Below are 22835 nucleotides of genomic sequence, written 5' to 3' on the forward strand. Positions count from 1 at the left end.
CCCAGTAATTCCAAGTTCCAAGAGAGTAAAAATCTCACCCTTATGTCATCTGCAGAGCCTAACACAGTGCCTGACTCACAGGAGAAGCATCGTATTTACTTGCTGAATGATTGAGATGAATGCTGGTCTCTGTGCTTGGTTCCATATCTATAAATTCAGAATCTGATTCATCTGTGAAGTTTATTATCATTCTATTCTTCCAATAAGAAAACAAGAATTCCCAGAGGCAGAAAAACTGGCCCAGTATTGCACAGGGAGTAAGGAATAGAGCTGGGAATGGGATCAGGTCTTTCTGGAGCCAATTTTCTTACTTTTTTTGGTGACATTCCACTGTCTAGTAAGTTAGAGTGAGTTTATGGCCAATGCCTACGAGAAGCTTTGCCTGGAGACAGCCAGCACAGAGCGATCAGCCGAATTTGAAATGCATTGCTCTGAACTGATACAATGAGTTAATTAGAGTCAGTAGGGCCCGCTGATGTCTTCACACAAAGTATGTAAGGAAAGGCCTGGAGATCCTCTGCCTGTTCTCTTAGAAAAAGAGAACTAGGGACCTACATGGATGTCTCTTATACAGCCACAGTCACAGATCTATATGTGCTTATCTATAGGGAGATTGATAATTATTATGCTAATCATTGTAGTCAGTTTGATCTCCCACTTAGTGCCTGCCAGCCATTAGGAATTCAGTCTTTTGTCTCATTTAGTAGTTAAATGACTTGCTCATGGACACGCATATCAAGTGTTGAAGTAGGAATACCAATCATTCCAGATATATCTGATGACAGGCACCAATGTTTCCACCTCGATGCTGGAAACTATGCATGGACATCAATGTATGCAAACACAAACACACAGACTCACGTGCAGACATCCTGCAAGCATGGAATCTTTGAAGGCTGTCTCAGCAGATCGGAGGGTTCTGCATACTAGGAAAGAAGACTCACTGGTTCTAATACCCCATTTCAGTCCCAAGACAGTGCTCAGAATAGAGACCCAGAGGTGTGGCAGGGGAAGAAAGAGCACTGGCAAAGTAGAAACACGTACCTTGTGATTTGGCTACAAGTCACCCTTCAACTAATTCCTAATGTTCACAGCTTCCTATGAAACAATTTCCTTTTTGATGTCCTTATTTCCTCCCTCTTTTATTTATTCTACTGGTTTTCCAGTGGTAGAGAAGGTGAAAAGGTATTAACATTTAGTGAACATCTATTGTTATCTGAAGATTTACATATTATCTCATTTAAGAGCCTTTGGGAAATATGTATGATTGTCCCCGTTTTATAGATTAAGGGACTGAGATTCCAAGCAGCAACTCCATGGAAATCACATATCTAGTAAATGGCAGAGAAGAAAGAGAAGCCAGGTATCTGTGGCTCTAGAACCTATGCACTTTCTCTTACACTTTGTAAAAATTCTCAACTAAAATTGATTGACTTCTGACTGTATTTCAGCACCCTTCAAAGTTCCTGACCTGAAGTTATTACATCTCGTCCTCATAAAACCATCCAAGGTGGTTTATGTTAATTAAAAAAAAATGGTGACAATGAAGATTAGGTTGCTAAAGTAATTTAACAAACATCATGCAGCTGGAAACTGTAGAGCCAGAATTCAGGCGGGGTGATTCCAGCACCCGGGCTCTTATACATTACGATATGCTCCCTCCAGAATTTTGTGTGTGTTCTATAAATAGCATAGTTAGCAGCTGAACAAAGAGACTAGTTCAAAGCAACATTTACTTCCACTCTTTCAGTATATCAAAGGAGCCATTTCTCTGGAGAAAAAAAAAAAACAACTATGTCTTAAAATATGTGTTTGTGTCCATATCTGTTTTTTGCATTTAAGACAGCCAAATTAAACATAACTCTGAATAAATGCCATGTTAGAACAAGCATGTTTTGGGGAGGGAAATAATTTATTAGTTGCTACTAAGACTGCCTTTGGCTCAATCGTTTCCTACATCTGTGTGGATTCAAGTCAGGAGTTATTCTAGAACATTCTTTGCCATTTAGATAGCCTGCTGGCTATATATTTGTTATATGTTCAGCTTTATGCATGATGCCTAAATGCTTTACATCCTTGTTCATATTAAATTGAACTATAGAGGTTCTACTTTAACCATGACAACAATTTCCTTCTATGACTATTAAGAAGAGATTATGTGGGAACAAGCTAGGTAATATTTGAGCAAGAGATTCCTCCAAGAACATAATTCTAAGAGAGGTCAGCTTTGGGGCTTGTCCAATGGAGAGAGTGTTACCAGTAGATCTTATTCAAGTATAACTCATCTAGAAAAGCTAAGCCAAAATCAGGATGGCGGGAGACAGAAGCAAATGTAATGGATAAGAACAACATTCGAGTACAAAACTTTGTAAGGCTAGAGAGATGTGGGACTGGGATTATTTAGATGACAAATATATTCTAGGAGATAATCAGAAAAAAAGGTAAATGGAACAGGAAGAAGCAGGAGAGCATAAAATAGATTGTTGAGCACTGGCATACCTTTGGAAAATACAGATTGACAGAATTCAGCCTGTACAGCTGCTGTGTTGAAAAAGCACCAAGAGGATGTGAAGGGCCTGTACAAGTTGTCTTGGGTGAGGGATTGCCTGGCACTGGGAAACATTCAGCTTGTGCCATTTGCAACAGAAGCCTTCTTAGCAACTTCTTTCTGAAGCAACACAGCTTGGAGTGATCCTGAAGACAGGGATTGGAAGAAAGTAAGGCGGGGAAAACAACCAGGGAGAAGGAAGTAGACAGAGGGACTTGATCAGCCATGCGCAGCGAAACAGTCTTCCCCTTTTGACCCAATAAAGGACAGGAACTTAGTTTGTCATGAGCAAGAATGACTCATAATCATTGCTAGATAAGGGCTGTTCATTTTTATTAATCATGTCTTAAGCCTGAACAAGCCTCTCTTTAAGTTATTGTTCATAAGTTAGTAATTACAATGCCCTCTCCAACTCAATGATGGAATCAATGGCTATGCTGATAAGAAACATCATTGCTTTATGTCTTTTTAATTCTGCCTACTTTATTAACTTAGAGAAGTTTAGTGATTACAAGCACTGACCCTACAGTGAAATGACCAGGATATAAATCCTCGTTCACACGCTGCGTGATCTTAGAAAAGTAGCTCTTTCTTTCTGAGCCCATGTTTCCGTCTCAGTAAAACAAGGAAATAAGTATCGGAATCAGAGTGCTGTAGCAAAGATTAAAACATATAAGTTATATAGGTAGAGCAAATTGCATTGCATTTGACATGTTAAGCATTGAATAAATGATAAGAAGCCTTCATATTATAAGATGGGCTGTGAAAATATCACCAAAGGTACTTTGCATTGTTGTTTTATTGTTGATGATGATGATAATGATGGGTTTCTTTGTTGCCTTTGGTCCACTAGTGGAAAAAAACTATATCCTATAGAAGGTAAAAAAAAATGTTGGCAAAATCACACATAGTGTTTACTATGAGTCAAGAACGATTCTATATTTCAGGTATTTAATTTTTACAAACCACCAAGGGGGAGGGTGCATGGTCAAAGTAGTGTCAATATCCACAGGACTGACCAAAGACCGAAACTCACAAAAATATCAGCGTCTTTCTCAACAGTTAGAAGTCATTTAAATGAGACCATGTCTGAAGGTAAATATTTGTCTTATAGAGCTATAAAATTTTATTTACATATCACTCAATAGAATATGATGTTTCAAAAAGTATATAATATTAACTTACTTTATTAGCCCCTTTTATTTTTAAAAGTGTCCAGTTTGCATAATAATTGTATGGTCACATACATTATGACTTTTTTTTAACAAATAAATCCAGTTGAATTGCAATAACAGTGACACATTGTAGAAGTTCTAAATGAGGCAGAAGTAGACCGTTAGCAGCAAGGGAAAGGGGTGCAATTCTAATTCAATTATCTAGTCACAAATCGGGTTTTGAGCTTTCTAACAGCCATAGCAAAAATATTATATGGCCTGTGGTGTGCTACTCCTTCACAAAACAAAAGAAGTATAGATATTAAGTTATTTTCTAAAAGCAATTTTATACTTGAGAACTCCTGCAGGAGACAGAGAACAATGTATGATGAAGAGTGGCAGGTTGTGCCATGATTAGTACATTTGAGCATGCTGTTCCCCTCTGCTGCTGATTTTTGGCATGTGTGAAAATGCGTGATAAATGGAAGGAATGGGATGTGAAAATCTATTTCTATCATGTTTGCTGGTGAGATATATAGAGATACATCTATGTAAATATATAGGTATGTTTAAAACGTACATTGAAGTATCAAGGAAGTTGTTGCATGGCCTAATCAAAGTTAATTTACAGCACTACAGTAAAGTGAAGTTTCATCCTAAGAACAAAAGTATATAGAACAGTAAATTAGATTTAGAAGGGCGAACCACAACAATAACAAAAACCAGCCTTAATCCCAAGAGAACCATAGGTATCTCAATATCACACAGTGACTGTTCTCTGTACCTGAACTGTACAAATTTCTATCAAGTATGTTATGCCAAGTCCTTGAATGACTCAGGCAAAATTTGAAAACCCAACTTAAACATCCATCATTGAAATTCAATTCAGCAATTAAAATGAATTCATTAGACATATATTCATCAAGACAGACCTTTAAAAACCATCACATGAGTGAAATCAAAGCTAATTACAGAAAGACAAAAATCATATGATAATATTTGTATAAAATATTGAAAACGTCAATATATTGTTAATGGATTAAAGCTTTACCATTTGACTGGTAAGTTACAAATCAAGGTCATCCTAATAATTGTCTTCTGGAAAGAAGGGTGTGATCTGAGATGGACTGGGCAGCAAGCATCAACAGTACAATAGTGTTATTTTATTAATAACAATGTGTGAAACAAATATTATAAGATGCTAATACCTGTTAATTATAAATGGCAAGCACACAGATGGTTGTTAAATTATGCTCTGTTTGCTTCTGTATTGTTCAATATTTGCTTTTAAAAATAAATCAAAACATATTTATTTAATAAATTCACATTGAGAGCCAAGCACACCTGCTCTGGGATTCCTGAGCAGTTTGTGGCAACACAAACTTAAGGTCTGAGAGGTGTTCCTCCATCTGTCGCAGACTACACTGCTTTGGCCACCCTAAGGCCCAGAGAAGTCCCTAGGAGGGACCCTGAGTGACTGGAATAATGAGATGCACACTGCAGAAGTGGAAGTCTGAGCCTGGTCTGACCCTCCGTTTAGATGCCCAGAAATATTTCTAGACACTTTTAATATAGCCTGCATTCCTCTTTTGACTGCACTGTAGATTCTGACAGTTTCTGGAAACTTCCTATAGTGATCTACAGAATAATGAATAAAGATTGTTCCAACCTATGTGTTGGACACTTGGTAAGCCCTCAGTAAATTCTTCTAAGCAGCAATTGTTAACAGGACCTAGATTTCCCTTATTCTGAACTCATACCATCTTATCAATGAGAATATACATCAAACTTGTCCAACCTGCAGCCCATGGGCCGCATGCAGCCCAGTACAACTTTGAATGCAGCCCAACACAAATTCATAAACTTTCTTAAAACATTATGAGTTTTTTTGCCCTTTTCTTTTTAGTTCATCAGTTATTGTTAGTATTAGCGTATTTTATGTGTGGCCCAAGACAATTCTTTTTCTTCCAGCGTGGCCTAGGGAAGCCAAAAAATTGAACACTCCTGATATACATGTTGAGAAACTCAAGTCCTAAGGTCATCATTACTTTTTTGAAGAAAAATGATTTGTGGGATGAGGATTCTCACTCTGAACAGGTAAGGTGTACATCTACCAATAATATGGATACATGTGAGCCTCCTATCTTCTCCTTGAAGAGTCTCCATTGTTAAATTGTCTCCACTGCTAAATTTGTTAACCTGGCTAACTATTTTTGTCCAATTAAATTATCCAATTGTCTCCATTGTTAAATTTGTTAAGCTGGCTAACTTTTGCTCATTCTTCAAAGCTTACGTTGTCAGTTCCAGGAAGCTCCATTTTTTTCTACCAGAGTCCCCAGGTTTGGTTACAGCCCCCATAATACCCTGGGCACATCTCTTTAAATATTCATCAGGTGGCTTTTGTTTTATTTTGGTAGCGAAGACTTTTTTTCGCTACCAAAACTTTTTGGTAAGAGAAAACTTTTTATTTTTTGAGTAGTAATGTATTTTCCCAATGCTAACATTGTACCATGTATATGTTGATTGTATTGCATTATCTTTCAACTTTATGTAGAGTTAAAGAAAACCCACATCTCATATGCTGAGTAGATCTAGCTACAGAAAGTCTGGCAGTCTGTCCTGCTTACGCTTTTTTTTTTTTTTTTGGAGATGTAGATTCGCTCTGTCTCCCAGGTTGGAGGGCAGTGGCACAATCTCGGCTCTCTGCAAACTCTGCCTCCCAGATTCAAGCAATTCTCCTTCCTCAGCCTCCTGAATAACTGGGACTAGGAGTGCGTGCCACCACACCTGGCTAACTGTTTTTTTTTTTTTTTTGTATTTTTAGTAGAGGCAGAATTTCACCGTGTTGGCCAGGCTGGTCTCAAACTTCTCACCTCAAGTGATCTGCCCGCCTCAGCCTCCCAAAGTGCTGGGATTACAGGCGTGAGCCACCGCACCCAGCCTGCTTACACTTCTATCTAAGGAAACAACCCCAGCCTCTGTTGCCCAATGGCTATGGCTGACAGGCTCAGGAGTTGTCAGCTAACAAAAAGACAACCCGCTTTTAGGTTGACCTCTGGCCTAGGGCCAGAACTGACACTTATTGTAGTTAGCATTTTTTTATGGCTCAACAGGTACCATGTACTAGGCTGAGCACTTCCCATACATTATCTGGTTTATTCCTCACAACAATCCAATGGGAGTAAAAACTATAATTCTCCACATACGGCTATGAGAAAACTAAGATTCTGAGAGTTTAGCAACTTGCTCAAGGTCAGAGATTTAAGAACTGCTGGAACTAGATTTTTATCTGAAGTCTGTGGGACTCCAAAGTTAAATTCTTATGGCCTGGTGTGTAAAGGTAAGTCTTATCAAATTCCTCTCTCACAAATGTGGAATTGGTCAACATGGAGAGATCATAGTCATTATAACTGGGTCAGAAGCTAAGAGGATGCCTTATGTTAGAGCCCCATTCAGTGAGGCCATGGGAAGTCAGGAGAGAGTGGTTAAATCCATGCAAACAGAAAGTTTGATGCTAGAGAGAGGAGAATGGAGAAGGTGTGTAGAAAGAGAAGTCATCAAGCCAGTAACAGATGAGCATTAAGAGGTCCCTGAGTTCCTCCAGCTGGGGGTCCTGGGTCCTGGGCCATTTTGGGACCTTAAGATTACTCTGTGTGTGTGTGTGTTTGTGTGTGTGTGTTTGTGTGTGTGCGTGTGTGTATGGCCCCCAACCAAAAAATTCACCTTAAAATAGCTCAGAAGAGCATAGAGGAAATATATATTACATCATTGCACCTCATGTTTGCACTTCGGTGAGGTAGTTTTCACTGTTCGGTATTTTACAAACAAGGAAATTGTGGCTCAGAAATATCAAGCCACTTGCCTAAGGTCATGATTTGAACCTAGGCATAACTGCCTTTGAAGTCTATCTTCACGGGTTCCAAAATGCTTTCTAAGAATGATCTAAAGACTAGGTTATCTCATTGGCTGAGATAAATGCTGTGAGATGGGATAGTTTGACATTTTTGCCTCTTACTTATGAATCAGGCTTGAAATGAATCCTTGAGAGACTCTGGTCACTATGGTTGACAAGAACTGGGCTCATTCAAGGGTTAGTGGGGCAAGTGTATGCAGGTAGTTTGTGCATATAAAAGCATGAAATTGTGTGGGTCTCTATGGAAGTGTCAATAAATGGACAAGCCTGGATATTTCTGTGCATGAATATATGCATGAACATATTTGTGCCAAACTATGGGAATGTGTGTGTGTTTTAATGTATAAAAGAAACTTTATGATTAACAAAAAGAAAATCTATTGACAAAATAAAAATTCCCCATCAGTTAGGCATTTTGCCTAAACCAGTCTCCCCAAGGTTTTGTTTTAATAGAATACATCAACTCTGTATTTGCCAAGATCTGAGCCTAGACTAGATGCAAGAATTGCTTGTTTCATTGACCTTGAGCTTTCTAGGGCTTTTTTATCTTTTGCTGAGATATTTAATTATAAAGAATTGAAAAAATTTCTAGGGATCCCTCATGAACATCTAAATCATGAAATATAGTGGCACCACTAACATATACACAGTGCTCTGTGGCTCACAAAGTACTTTCACTTCCGTAATTTTATTTGACCCACATAACAAATCTGTGAAGGAGGCATTTTAACGTTGCAGAAACTGAGGCTCAGGAACATTAAGCTATGCAGCCAATGGGACTCATTCAATGAGGGGTAAAAAGAGAATTCTAAGTCGGGTCTTCTTTATCTCAGCCTACCCTCTTAAAAATGGGCCTCCAAAATGTTTTCTTATTTTACTTATTCCCTTCCCAGTCAACCCTCCTCTCCTCATTATTTTTAATTGGTTTCTGCCCGAGAGTTTTATGTGCCTTTTGGTAATGCACAGCTTCCTAGCCTTCATGTTGAGGAAGTCTCTCTCATCTCTTTATTTTGTCATTGTGGCCTAAAGATATGTCTTCAGCCTGCATATAAACTCCTTTCAAGGCTCCCCCAGAGCTTTGCCTGGTTTCTATAAGACAGAGCAGTGTTCTCAAACATGAGTAATATACAGATGGCTTCTGCAAAAAAATACCTTCTCATGGATGCCACTCCCCTACCAAGTGTTGGTTGGATAATTTTATTATAATGTAACAAATATGCATATACACAAACTCATTATAATCATCATAGGCTTATGAGATTTATACTGGTACAAACCTAAAAATATTTATAAAAGTAATCACAAACAAAATTATAAGAGGATTACAGTTCAAAAGATCAACATCAGATTCACATGCCTTTGGATATGATTTTGCTAAAACTAAAAGGTCTGTTTGCAGTATGACTATAGTATTGATGGCTTTGGCGATGTGTGTGAGTGTCTTTGTGTATGTGTGTGTGTGTGTGTGTGTTGTCTTTATCACTTCGGTGTGAATTAATAATTCAAATCTTTCAACATTTTCTTCCATTTGACTTATGACTGTGTGAGTTATAATGTCATTTGGTTTTTATTTGAAGCAAATGTATTATTTTCCTATTAAATTTGACTTTGGTTCTTTTCCCACAATTAAAATCATGCTAGCTGATGGCAACACAATGAAAAACACACAAACATGGGGAAGGAAATTACTTGGCAATATGTAGTTCCGAAGTACTACATATGAGGTTATGAAGTCCTCTAAGTCATCTAGAATAGACTAAAATTATTTCTTAAAGATTGTTTTCAAACGTATCACTAAATTTTTATTCTATTTTCTATTTTTATAGATGGAGGGGGTACAAGTGCTGTTTTGTTATGTGCTATATTGCACAGTGGTGAAGGCTGGGTTTTTAATGCAGCCATCACCTACACAAGTATATTTTTCTCCATTAAGTAATTTCTCTTTCCTCACCCTCTTCCTACCCTTCTAGGTCTCCAATGCCTGTTACTCTACTCTATGTCCACAGGTATACATGATTTAGCTCCCAATTAATAAGTGAGAACATGTGGTATTTGACTTTCTGTTTCTGAGTTATTTGACTTAAGGCAAAAATATTTTTTAAAAAATCTTTAGAGAGAACTCTAAAACAACCATTGAATAAAAACAGCTCTAGCTAAAGGAGTATTGAGGTATGTAGATTCCTATAACCTAAAATAAGTTGGTTAAATGAGTTGGAGACTGCAGAGGGCACTTTCTAGTAATTAACATATGTCATATCCAAAATAGTCTGTGACATAGCTATCTTTATTGCTTTTGCCTATCAGTTCCTGGGAAGTACAACAGCATGTCTAATACCACAAAGCTACAAGACATCAGATCCAGGTCTGGAGCCAGTTTTTCTGACTTCAAGAGCATAGTACAGAGGAAAGGAGAGTAGAGGAGAGGTTGTGTATAGCTGCTTAGCAGAAAGCGAGAGGGAGCTGATAGAGAAGGCACTCCTGGGAACTCTTAGATCCTAAGTAAAGCTACAGACCAGAGATTTGTAAAGTCTCCTTCGAAATAAGCTGATGTGTTTGTTTTCCCAAGGCTTTGTCATATTCAGACGAGTAGTTAGACTCAGATATTGCCAGGGAAAGGGTTTCATGGTGGGAACCTAATTATTTGTACAATAGACTCAGGTACAGGAAGCGACAATAAACAGTACAATCCAGAGGGATAAATATGACCCGGGTGAGACTCTTGGATTTAGGACATAGGAAGTAGGCTACTCGAGTCCACCTTGAGAAAAGATAAGCATAAGGAGGCATGGCTTCAGTCTCATTCTTGAACTGCCCAACTCTCCAGAATAGAAATCCAGTAAAAGAAGGGCTCAGATTTCAGAATGGTAGGCAACAGACCTCTGAAAATTCACGTCTTTAAAAAGTGGAGAGAACACTGGCAAAAACTGCCAAAAGCTGCCTTTTCAGAATGTAAGATTATAACAATCAAAGCAATATTTGTTCAAGAAACACGGCTGAATCTCAGTAAGCACAGAGCCTTGTAGCCTTTTCATGTGCCCTAATCTCATCAGTCTCCCCAGCTCCAAAGTAGTCACTAAAGCCAGAGACGTCCCACTGGAGTAACTGTGAAGGCAGCGACATGCCTACATGCCACTGGAGGGGGCAAAACTGATTTGGACCTATGAAAAGTCCTTCCCCAAAGGATCAGCTCCATTTGATGGGTCTAGAGCTTGCGGAAAAACTCCATTTTCAGAGTCAGTCTTTATTTGACATAACTCAAAGCTTGCTGTGCACTACCCACAAGGTATTTGGCAAAAACAATCAGCCACGATCATTTAACATCATAGTTGCCACAGGAACATTACCAGTTGTTACTAAGAGTCTGATCAAAAAACTTAAAATTGAGTAGCTCAAAACCTCACACATTTAATATCTTCTGATTCTGGAGGTCAAAAGTTTGACACCAATCTCACTGGGCTAAAATGAAGGTGTTAGTTAGAAAGCTTCATTCCTTCTAGAGGCTGTGTGGGAGAAGGCATTTCTCTGCCTTTTCCTGCTGCCGGAGGCTGCCTGCAATGCTTGCCTCAGAATCCCCTCCTCCATCTCCAAATGCAATAAAGTTGTATCTCTTTGAAAATTCTTCCACAATCACATCTCTCTCTGACACTCTGACCCTGCCCCCTTTCATTTTTAAGGACCTCAGTACTGAGCCTGCTCCAATAATCCACGATAATCTCTCGATTTTAAGGTCAGCCAGTTAGCAACCTTGACTTCATCTGCAAACTTAGTTCCCCTTTGTCATGCTATATAAGTGACTCACGGGCTTCAGGAATTAGGATATGGACATCTTTATAGGGCTATTATTTTTCTCACTGCACCATTTGACCCAGCAATTTCACTCCTAGATATAGCCAAGATAACTGAAAACATATGCCCATTAAAACAAATGTGTATAAGAATGCTCTAAGAAGCATTATTTATAATAGCCCAATATAATTACCCAAATGTTCATGAACTATTGAGTGGATAAATAAAATGTATTATATCTATAAAGTGAAATATTATTTGTTCATAAAAAGAAATGAAGCTTTGATACATGCTACAACATGAATAATCCTTGAAAACATTATGGTAACAAAATAAGCCAGGCACAAAAGGAAACTAATTATATAACTCCATTTATATGAATCCTACAAAGTAGGCAAACTTACAGAGAAAGAAAGTAGATTATTGGTTTCCAGGGACTGAGGGAAGAGTCAGAAGTAACTGCTTATGGGTGTGGAGTTTTGTGTATGTGGGGGGTAAGGGGAGGAGTGATAAACATATTCTAGAATTAGTGGTGATCAATGCACAATTTTGTGACTATAAAAATCACTAAATCAGCCAGGCGCAGTGGCTCACACCTGTAATCCTAGCACTTTGGGAGGCCGAGGTGGGCGGATCACCTAAGGTCAGGAGTGTGAGACAAGCCTGGTCAACATTATGAAACCCTGTCTGTACTAAAAATACAAAAAAAATTAGCCAGGCATGGTGGCAGGCACCTGTAATCCCAGCTACTCAGGAGGCTGAGGCCGGAGAATCTCTTGAATCCAGGAGGCAGAGGTTGCAGTGAGCCAAGATCATGCCATTGCACTCCAGCTTGGGCAAGAAGAGCAAAACTCCGTCTCAAAAAAAAAAAAAAAAAATCACTAAAGTATACCCTTTAAAAAGGTGGACTTTATGGTGTGTATTTATATTTCAAAAAAGATGTAACAAAAATTAGATTAAAAAATTTAGATACAGAGTTGGAACCAAAGCTGGAAGACAGAGGCTTTCTGTGTGTGTGATGTTTGGGAAGAGGGTTGTCACAAAGCACTTCTCCCTCGACAGCCTAGTAGAGAGACCCAGTGTGGGAATAGTGGTCATATGGACTGTTCCTCCTGGCCATCCTCTCATCTCTCTGTTTCTGTCTCCATGAAACCCCTACCTTGTTTCCCATATTCTATAAGAATAGAGGTTAAGCATTGTTCCCATGACCACACAACTAACCAGTGGTATCTGGGATTTGAGTCTAGACCTCTCTGTCTCCAACGCCTATACTGCTTCCATTATAATAAGCAGCTTCTGAGCACTGCGCAAACATCACCTCTCACCAGGAGGTGAACTGAAATCAAAGCAACAACAGCAATAACAAAAGGAACAATAGTAACAACAATAACAAAGCAGGAGCTGAAATCAAAGCAAAAACAACCACAAAAGTTTGCCACAAAAAAGCACTGCTTCCATTCACACATCATTGCAGTTATGGCCATAGCACATATTAATGATACTGAAAGTTAATCATGTGCAACTCCATTCTGAGTTTAGTCTAAAGTGTTTTGTTTGGTCTGTGCTTCCATGATTATTACTCTAACTGGAGAGGGTTTCTGAGGACTCGCAGAGACCAAGAAAGCACTATATAATGCTGTTGATAACTTTTTCAATCTTTCCCCTTTATTATCAATTAATATTTATAAGTAGCTAGAAAGTTCACATCCCAGCATTTGAGAACTGCTGTATGAAGTGACTTGCGTAGAAGGCACTGAATGTGTGTGCATGCATGCAACTCTTACATCTGAGGTTAATTTCGGAATTTATTGGATTCACATTTCATTAACCCATTGGCAGAATGTTATATAGGTATGTGACCTGAGTCCTCAAACCCAGGCGTTGAGATATTAGTATTCATTTACTAGGTGGGTAGGTCACTCAGGTGAAATGGTTCTCTGCTGTTAGGCTGTGGGGATGACAGGTAATAAATGAATAAAGTGCAGTCTTCTGAGATCATTTATAAAGGCTAAAGTCGGCTGGGCACGGTGGCTCAGGCCTGTAATCCCGGCACTTTGGGAGGCTGAGCTGGGTGAATCACCTGAGGTCAGGAGTTTGAGACCAGCCTGGCCAACATGGTGAAACACCTTAATAAAAATACGAAAAATAGCCGGGCGTGGTGGTACAGGCCTGTAATCCCAGTACTCAGGAAACTGAGGCAGGGGAATTGCTTGAACCTGGGAGACGGAGATTGCAGTGAGCCGAGATCACACCACAGCACTCCAGCCTGGGTGACAGAGTGGGACTCTGTCTCAAAAAAAAAATATATATATATATATATATATACACATACACACATATACATATACACACATATATACATATATATACACATAGTGTGTATATATATGTATACACATATATATGTATGTGTGTCTGTGTGTATATATATATATATGTATATGCTAAAGTATTTTCTACCAGCAATAAAAGCAGCTTACCCATCTTGGGCAAACAGATGTTATCAATACTTTTTACCTTGTTCTGAAGCTTTTGAGACACAGACATTATGTAATGACTTCTACTACAAAAGGTAACTCCCCCAGTGTGATAAATCATTAACAGTGCCCTGAGTTATGTGCTTGGTGTTCTCAACAATATGGGCCATGTGTCTCAGTCACTTTGATCCCAAAGCCAGAGTTTAGACCTCAGATGGACTTCTGAGACAATCTGTTCAAAAGACATTAGGGATCTTAACAACCATCTAAAATTCAATACTTTCATTAAATAGTTGAGGTCCAGGAAAGTTTACAAACATGCCTGAGGCCCCATAACAAGTTAAAGAAAGAGTCAGTTGAGAATCAAAGTCTATAAATTTACTTACAAACACCATTGAATGCCAGATGTATGCTAGAAGCGGGGGATATTGGCTCACTTCCAATACCTTACAGTTAAGTGTAGATACAGCAGATGAATTAACATCCATATAACAATACCACAGAGGCTCTGGAACAAACTGCCTGGGTTTAAATCTCGCATCCTCTGCTTATTCTGTAGGGTAACTGAGTTTCATCTCCTGAAAAATGGGAATGAAGACTGCACCTATGTCTTAAAATTGCTGAATAAATTAATTGCTACAATACCTAAAAGCTCTTAGAGCAGTGCCCAGCATACTGTAAGTAAGCAATATGTCTTAGCTATCATCACCATAAATGTCATCATCATTGTCATTACATGTACCATGATAAAGTTAACTAAAAAGTTTTTTTCTGTTGTTTTGTTTTTGTTTTGTTTTTTGAGATGGAGTCTTGCTCTGTCACCCAGGCTGGAGTGCAGTGGTACAATCTCGGCTCACTGCAACCTCCGACTCCCAAGTTCAAACAATTCTCCTGCCTCACCCTCCCGAGTAGCTGGTACTACAGGCGTCCACCACCACACCCAGCTAATTTTTGTATTTTTAGTAGAGACAGGTTTCACCGTGTTAGCTAGGATGATCTTGATCTCCTGACCTTGTGACCCACCAGCCTCGGCCTCCCAAAGTGCTGGGATTACAGGGATGAGCCACCACACCTGGCCAACTAAAAAGTTTTAAATCGACATTCAGATAAGAAGTCCAGGGCTGGGTGCAGTGGCTCATGCCTATAATCCTAGCACTTTGGGAGGCCGAGGCGGGCAGATCACCTGAGGTCAGGAGTTCAAGACCAGCCTGGCCAACATGATGCAACCCTGTCTCTACTAAAGATACAAAAATTAGCTAGGTGCAGTGGTAGGTGCCTGTAATCGTAGCTACTCGGGAAGCTGAGGCAGGAGAGTCACTTGAACCTGGGGGGCAGAGGGTGCAGTGAGCCGAGATTGTGCCACTGCACTCCAGCCTGCGTGACAGAGTGAGACTCTGTCTCAAAAAAAAAAAAGTCCATAGTCCAGCCTTGGAAGCCCAGCTAGAATTGGAAGAAAAAGATCAAGGAAGGTGTAGCAGACTAAAAAATGCCCCGCAAAGATAAGAGGTCCTCATCTCTGTAATCTGTAAATGTTCCTTCATTCAGAAAAAGTCTTTACAAATGTGATCAATTTAAGATCTCAATTTAGATGGACAGAATATCCTGTGATATCTACCTGTGTTCTAAATACAATCCTAAGTATCCTTATAAGAAAGAGGCAGAGAGCGATTGACACTCAGTTACACAAAGAAGGCCACGTGAGGACCTGGCAGAGAGGGACATGTGATCATTGAGACTGAAATGATGAGGCCACTAGCCAAGGAATGCTGGGCTAGCAGCCACCAGAAGCTGGAAGAGACAATGAACAGATTCTTCCCTAAAGCCTCCAGAGGGAGTGCAGCCTGCTAACATCTTGACTTGGGCTCAATGATTTTGTATTTCTTCTGGACTCCAGAATTATAAGAGAAAAGAATTGTGTTATTTTAAGCAATCGAGTTTGTGGTATTTGTTACAGGAGTCACAGAAAATTAATGCAGAAGACTTCCCTGGAAGAAGGGGTTTTTGAGATGTATACCATTGGATGTGTAAAACGTAGTGGGGCAAATAGGAGAGAAGGAAATGGGTATATAAAAGGAAAATTTCTGAGACGCCTCTAAGTTTGTAACTTTGTAAAGCTGGAGCAAAGATTATCTATAAAAGAGTTGTTGAGGCCGGCCGGGCTCAGTGGCTCACTCCTGTAATCCCAGCACTTTGGGAGGCCAAGGCGGGCGGATCACAAGCTCAGGAGTTCGAGACCAGCCTGACCAACATGGTGAAACCCCATCTCAACTAAAGATAGAAAAATTAGCCAGACGTAGTGGCATGTGCCTCTAATCCCAGCTACTCAGGAGGCTGAGGCAGGAAAATCACTTGAACCCAGGAGGCGAAGATCGCAGTAAGTCAAGACTGCACCATTGCACCCCAGCCTGGGCAACAGAGCGAGACTCAGTCTCAAAAAAAAAAAAAAAAAAAAAAGAGTTGCTGAACATGAGGCCAGGGAGGCACTAGGAGAAAGATTATCAAAATCATGTGTGCTTATCTTGAGCTTGAAGTTTATTTTAAAGGCATGGTATTTGGGCATAATCACTTAACACAAAATAGGATGAAGAATTAACAACCATGGTCATTCCTGAATAAGTTAGAGCCAGATATTTCTCTTTAAAAACAAAGCAAATAACCCCTAGATGTAGTAATGGCGCATGGAGAGGTGTGGGCAGACATATTCCATGTAAATATGTGACTCACTCAAATTGCTATTACTGGGAAGTTTCTTAGGAACTAGGCACTGTGAGGCCTAGTAACAGCAGCAGCAGTAGAGACAATGCAGTATGTCAGAAATAGATTCTCTGAGAGCCAGGTCTGAGAATAATATCTATCTTGGCAATGCCAAGTTAATAAGAAATATCTGTTGGTGCCCAGTTAAAAAAAGAGAAAGACCATTAGGCAAAGCACAACAAAAACCTTTGATTAATTAGGAGAAAAATAGTTGACTTCCCTCAAAGGGTCTATTTTAAACATAAATTGAAATAAAATATAGAATTGTTCTGGGTTATTTTTATTTGTTCATTTCAGTTTGATTAAGAAAGAGTGATATTTATATCACTAGAAAGAGTCCATGGGATATTGTGTATGCTATTTATAATGTTACTCTGCAATACAGCAATATTGGAGCCTTCTATGTGTTTCTCTGCAAATCCATTTCAAAAATAGCATTGATTTTTCTAGAGGTTGCAATTTCTTTTCATTTGATGGTAACCAGATTTGTTTCCAAAATGACCTTTCCTGGACTTAAGGATATATTGCCAAAAGCAGGAGTAGATAACATACATTTCCAATAAACATCATGTGATCAGAAATCAATAGGCATTCACTTATTGTGTGGTTACTTTCTTCAATAACTAGTGTGACCTGGAAGAATCTCTGAACTGGGCGTGACTCTGCTGGAAGTGAAGTAAGTAATGATCGTCTGCCACATGCCAAGCCCTACGCAAGTATTTCAGGCACATTACTTCTGTTTCTCCCGGCAACCCTATGCCACACTTATTTTATCATTTCATATTATAGGAATCCTAAGCTTAAAGAAAAAAACTGCAAGTGTTCACACAAGTTCACACAGAATTGGAATTCAAATTCAGATATTGTATTTAAACTCTTACTGGGCAAAAGGGAGTTATAATCCTAGGATTCTTCTGTTGAAAGTCAATGAAAAGGATGTATGAGATATTTTTTTAAATGCCAGGATATAATTACTTCCAGTCCCATCACTTCTTAGAGTCCAGTATACCCGTGAGTTCATGGCAGAAGACAATAATGGCTTATCGGCCTTTCAAACCTAGGAATAACTTGAGAGATTTCACATAACTCATGAATTTAAAATTTACTGGACGATATTTAAACATAAAGAAGTGGAGTGAATTGTCCTTTAAACCCACATAGCTACTACCCAGATTCAACAATTACCAAAAGTTTGTTTTTTATAATTAATTGGTGGTTTTATTTTTTTCCTGTAATATAAAAAAGCAAATCCAACTCACTTTTATTCCTACATTCTTTTGTATGTATCTCTAAAAAAGATGGGCATAATCTCACATAACTATAATGCCATGAATATGCCTAATAAAAGTATCACTCATTTCTTGATATCATCCAATATCAGGGCATAATCAAATTTATCTACTTATCTCTATAATACCCTTTTATGGTTATTTGGTGATAACATGTCCATAAAAGCAGAAAGCAATGTCCATTCATTACATTTAGCTATTCACTCCCTCCTTTTTTTCTCTTTCTCTCTCTCTGTACACCATTGTTTTGTTTTGTTTTGAAGTATTTTTGCAGGAGGTGATAGTATGGGAGCAAGATTTCTTTATTTTATTTATCTTTTCTGAATGGGAAAATGTATCATAATGAATTCACAGGTCTTAAACACTCAGTATGTCTCAATTGATTCTCTGTTTAATGCTCAAAGTTTCATCTTTAATCAGCGGGAACTCATTTAGTTTAGATTCTTGGTCCTGACAGCTTTTTTGCTTACTGAAACAACACAATATCCCAGGCTTGCCTTTTGTATATCAACCATTTCTCCAAACAGCAATGGTTGCTTTTAATCAAGAAAGCTGATAGGAGAAGAATAGGGAATGAGACCACAATTTGGATAGTAGAGGAGCTCATTGAAATGGCATGTCATTGCTTCCAGAATGTCTTGTTTTTTTATTGTAAAAAACTTTAACAACAAAAAAAAGTGTTTATTCTTGTATTCCAGTTTAAATGTAATTGAGGTTTTTTAATTTAACTGTGTTTTAGATCTGCTCTTCTTTTCTCATATGTGGAAAATCTTTATAATCAACAAAATTAATTACTTATGCACTATCCTAAAATTCATTAAATTGTTTCATACTAACAAGAAGAGTATTACTGCTAACAATTAGATCTATGTATACATTTTAAGAGTTTGTTTTCACTTTATTTGTCCTTAGAAGATATGGATGGTTTTATTTGTCCTTAGAAGACATGGATGGTTAAAATATAGTTTCCTAAAATAGATTGAAATAATTATTTTTCTGTATGTAGTTATGGCACTAACTGGAAAACAGTTTCATTTCACTTAGTTTATTTTGAGTTTCCAGAAATTGGTTTCTTTCTTTTTAATTAGTTTTATTTTTTTTGGATCTGTAAAACATTTTATAGCTCGAAAGCCAAAACTATATTCTAAGATATATGTAGAAAATGTTTACTTTCCTCCTCTCTAGATGACCATGTTTTGTTAGATTTTGGTTTACCCTTCAGGTACTTAACAAATATAAGACTATGTTTATTATATTACTTCTATAAGGTATATGTATCTCATTAATTTAATTCTCTTTCTTACTCAAAGTTAACACAATCCTGAGTTGTGTCAATGTTGAGAACAGACAAAGAACCCAGCAACCAACACTGAGAAGGAGATGCTTGTACAGACAGGAGGAAAACCAGGAAAGAGTGATATCTTAGAATTTAACTGATGAAAGTATTTCAAGGAGGAGAGAGTAGTCAATTATACCAAATGTTGCTGTAAGTCAAATGAGAGTGGACTGTTGGATTCACCATTTTGGGAGTCATGTTTTGACCTTTCCAAGAGGAGTTTTGATGGAGTGTAGAGATGACCACCCAATTAGAGTATACTAAAGAAATAGTGAAAAGCGGGGAGTTAGAAATATTAAGTGTATGCGTCACTTTTGAGAAGTTGTTCTATGAAGAGGAAGGGAAAGCATGATAACTGGAAGAAAGAAGTGGGGTCAAGCAGAATTTTTGTCTTAAGATGACAGAAATAATAGTGTTTTTATGTTGATGTTAGTGTTTTTGGTTAGAGATGGTGGAGGCGGGGACTGATGCAGAAGAAAGATGATGCAGGGATGTCCTGAAAGGGGCATGAGGAAAAATCTAGTGCACCAGGGGAAAGTTTAGTCATACAGAAGAGCATGGGCAATTTATGTCTAGAAAACAACAGAAGTAAAAATAGAGTTTATGAGTATGGGCAGTGGTTGCTGGGTATAAAAGTTGAAGGAGTTTGTTCAAATTTTCTGAATGCCTCTATTTTATCAGGAAAATAGACAATATGAAGGTCAGCTGAATGGGAAGGAGAGGGTAGAGATGCCAGATGTACGAGGAAAGAGGAAGTGATATGAATGGGTATCAGCTGTTTCCTTCAATGTCCTTCTTATTCTTACTCTCCAAAGGACAATATGTGAGTGAATTATTTTGTCCCCATCCAAAACAAAATATTGCTATGGGCGGTCTGTTGCAATGCTACCTCACAAGGGACAAGTCTTGATAATATCAAACAAATTCATGGCCACCTGAGGCCAGAAATTTGTTCTATGCTATAATTGGTTATAACCAGAGTGGTGGAATTACAGGCTGCAAGGCTTGGGAACAGCAGGCAGAAAGATCCACAGCCAAGTCCTCAGAGCAAAGGTGCTGTGAGCAGGGCCACGTGCCATGGACTATCCACTTCTGACCCACAACCCGAGCTCCTACTCTTCACCACCTGCCTTTCTCTTGTCAGTATACTTCTTACAGCCTCTGTTTTAAGACCTTTCATTGTAATGAGAGTAAATTTGAGCAATTCCAAATGAAACATTCAGCTTCAATGGCTATAACCTATGAATCCACGGCCTCTTGTCTGAGGTGTCAGTGAGACTTGGTATCAGTGGGCCGGCAGTTAAGTCCTGCTGGCCTCTGAGTTCATTTGCTGGCTAATTAGGAAAAAAACGTTTAATGTACTACAAAGCTCAGGGGGAGCCCTTAACCAGTTTAAGTAGTTCTCACTTGTCCTACAGTTCGGACAATGGACTCCCAGGGTTTAGAGAGTGAGTTCTTTTGAATCCCAGAACATCGGCTTTTCTTTTGCTCCATTTAATTTTGCAGAAGAAGAAAAGAAAACTGCACATCTTCAGTAAAAAATAGCACAGCACCACCCTGTGATCCTGGTTATGGAAATTCCATCAGTAATAACTTCAAGAAGGCACATTTTTCCTATTAATCTTTCAGGAAAAAGAAAGAACTGCTATAGATGTTCTCAGAGATAGTGTATGAGAAGTGTCAAAAGGAAACTACATCACGGTGGAGTGGGAACCTAGGGGATGTTGTGGGAACCTAGGGGATGTTGTGGGAACCTAGGGGATGTTGTGGGAACCTGAGGGATGTGCTGGTCCAGTGTGAAGAGGACAAGGCTGGAGATCTGGAATATGATTCATGTAATGAGTGTTTGACCTTAGGTGAGTCAGGGAACCTTTGTTTTTTCTTCTGCAAATGGAGATAATAATGTAAACACCCCTGTAAGAACTTGTTAGAATCTGTTGAGATATTGCATGCAATGGAAACTTTTTGAAAGTGTAAAGCTTCCTGTAAATGAGTTTGCCCAATGGCCCTTACCTAAATTATAATCCCTTGTCTGTGAAATCTGTTAGGAATAAACAAAGGACACCAGGGAGGGAAGGAGAAAATAAGAAATGAAATAAAAATGAGAAAAGAGAAGGAGAAAAGAAGGGAGGAAAGAGATCATCAGATGAAATAGCAGCAGGAGCATGGAGTGGGAAAGCAGAGATTTTATAGAAAAGAAACTTAGCAGACACAACTTTAGCACTGCAAGCAAGGTTAACATCACAAATAATGTCATGATGATGGCATGTGCCCTTGATAGGATGTGGGAAGAAGGGCATGTCTTCCTTGTAAAGGATTATTTCCTAAAACCCATAACTCCAGTCTAATCATGAGAAAAACATAAGACAAACCCAACTTAAATGGCATTCTGCAAAATGTCTAACCAGTACTCTTCAAAAGGGTGGAGGTCATGAAAGACAAGGAAAGACTGAGGAACTGTCACAGACCAGAGGAGATTAAGAAGCACTGACAACAAAATGCAATGTGGTAACCCAGAGATTGGATTCTGCAACAGAAAAAAAAAATGTGAAATAAGAATTTAGTCTGTATTTATCAATAGTATAAATTTACCAGTAGTATCAACACTGGTTTCTTAGTTTTGATAAATGTACCAAAGTGATGTAGCAACAGTAATAATGTAGGATATTCACAATAGGAGAAACAGTAAAGGATATAATATATCCTTATGTATTATCTATGCAACTTTTACGTAAACCAAGAATTATTCCAAAAAATTGTTTAAGAAATGTTTATATTCTTTGACCCAAAAATTCCATGTTTTGGCGTTTGTTCCAAGGAAAGTATCAGAATATTACTAAAGAGGTATTATCAATAAAGTTGTGTTAGATTATAATTACATGGAAAAATTAGAAATAACTTTATGTTCAAAAATATGGAAACTGATAGCAAATTAGGGGATACAATGCGACAAAATATTATCTAGTTATTAAATATCAGCCTGTAGGAGCAGATTGGGGGTTGGGTGGGCCCGAGTGTGTGGTGGGATTGACTGCAAAGGCAGTCAAAGGCGGGAGCTTCTTGAATGATAGAAATCATCCCGATCGTGGTGATGGGCACATGAATGCTCATCAAAACCATGTGTCATAAATGGGTTTATTTTGTGGTGTGAATCTTATACTTCAATAAATTTTTTTTAACTGAAGGAAAAAGACTAAAATAACCATGAAAATGAAAATAAATGTGCATATATTTGTGTGGGTTCGTTTTGATTAAAAAATAAAATAGTTGCTAAAGCACCAAGCCTTAAATATTTGTGGGAATAAATCATGCTATTAATGGATATGAATATAAATGTGATAGTGCTCTTGAAAATCCCAGAGAAGTATAAAGCACTATATCTATTCTAATACTGTTAAAAGCAGACTCCTACTCCAAAAAAAAGATTCTCATTTTTGTGCAGTGAATGTTTGTCTTGCTTATAAAAGTAACAAAAAACAGCTGAATTAGGGGAAATTGTATGGGAAAGAAATTAAGAGTGCATGCTATAAAGTGAAGAGATCTGGGTGCAAGTCCTGCCTCTATAACTCACTAGACAA

The sequence above is a fragment of the Nomascus leucogenys genome, chromosome 20 (genome assembly GCF_006542625.1).
Source record: "Nomascus leucogenys isolate Asia chromosome 20, Asia_NLE_v1, whole genome shotgun sequence".
In the NCBI taxonomy this organism is placed as follows: domain Eukaryota; kingdom Metazoa; phylum Chordata; class Mammalia; order Primates; family Hylobatidae; genus Nomascus; species Nomascus leucogenys.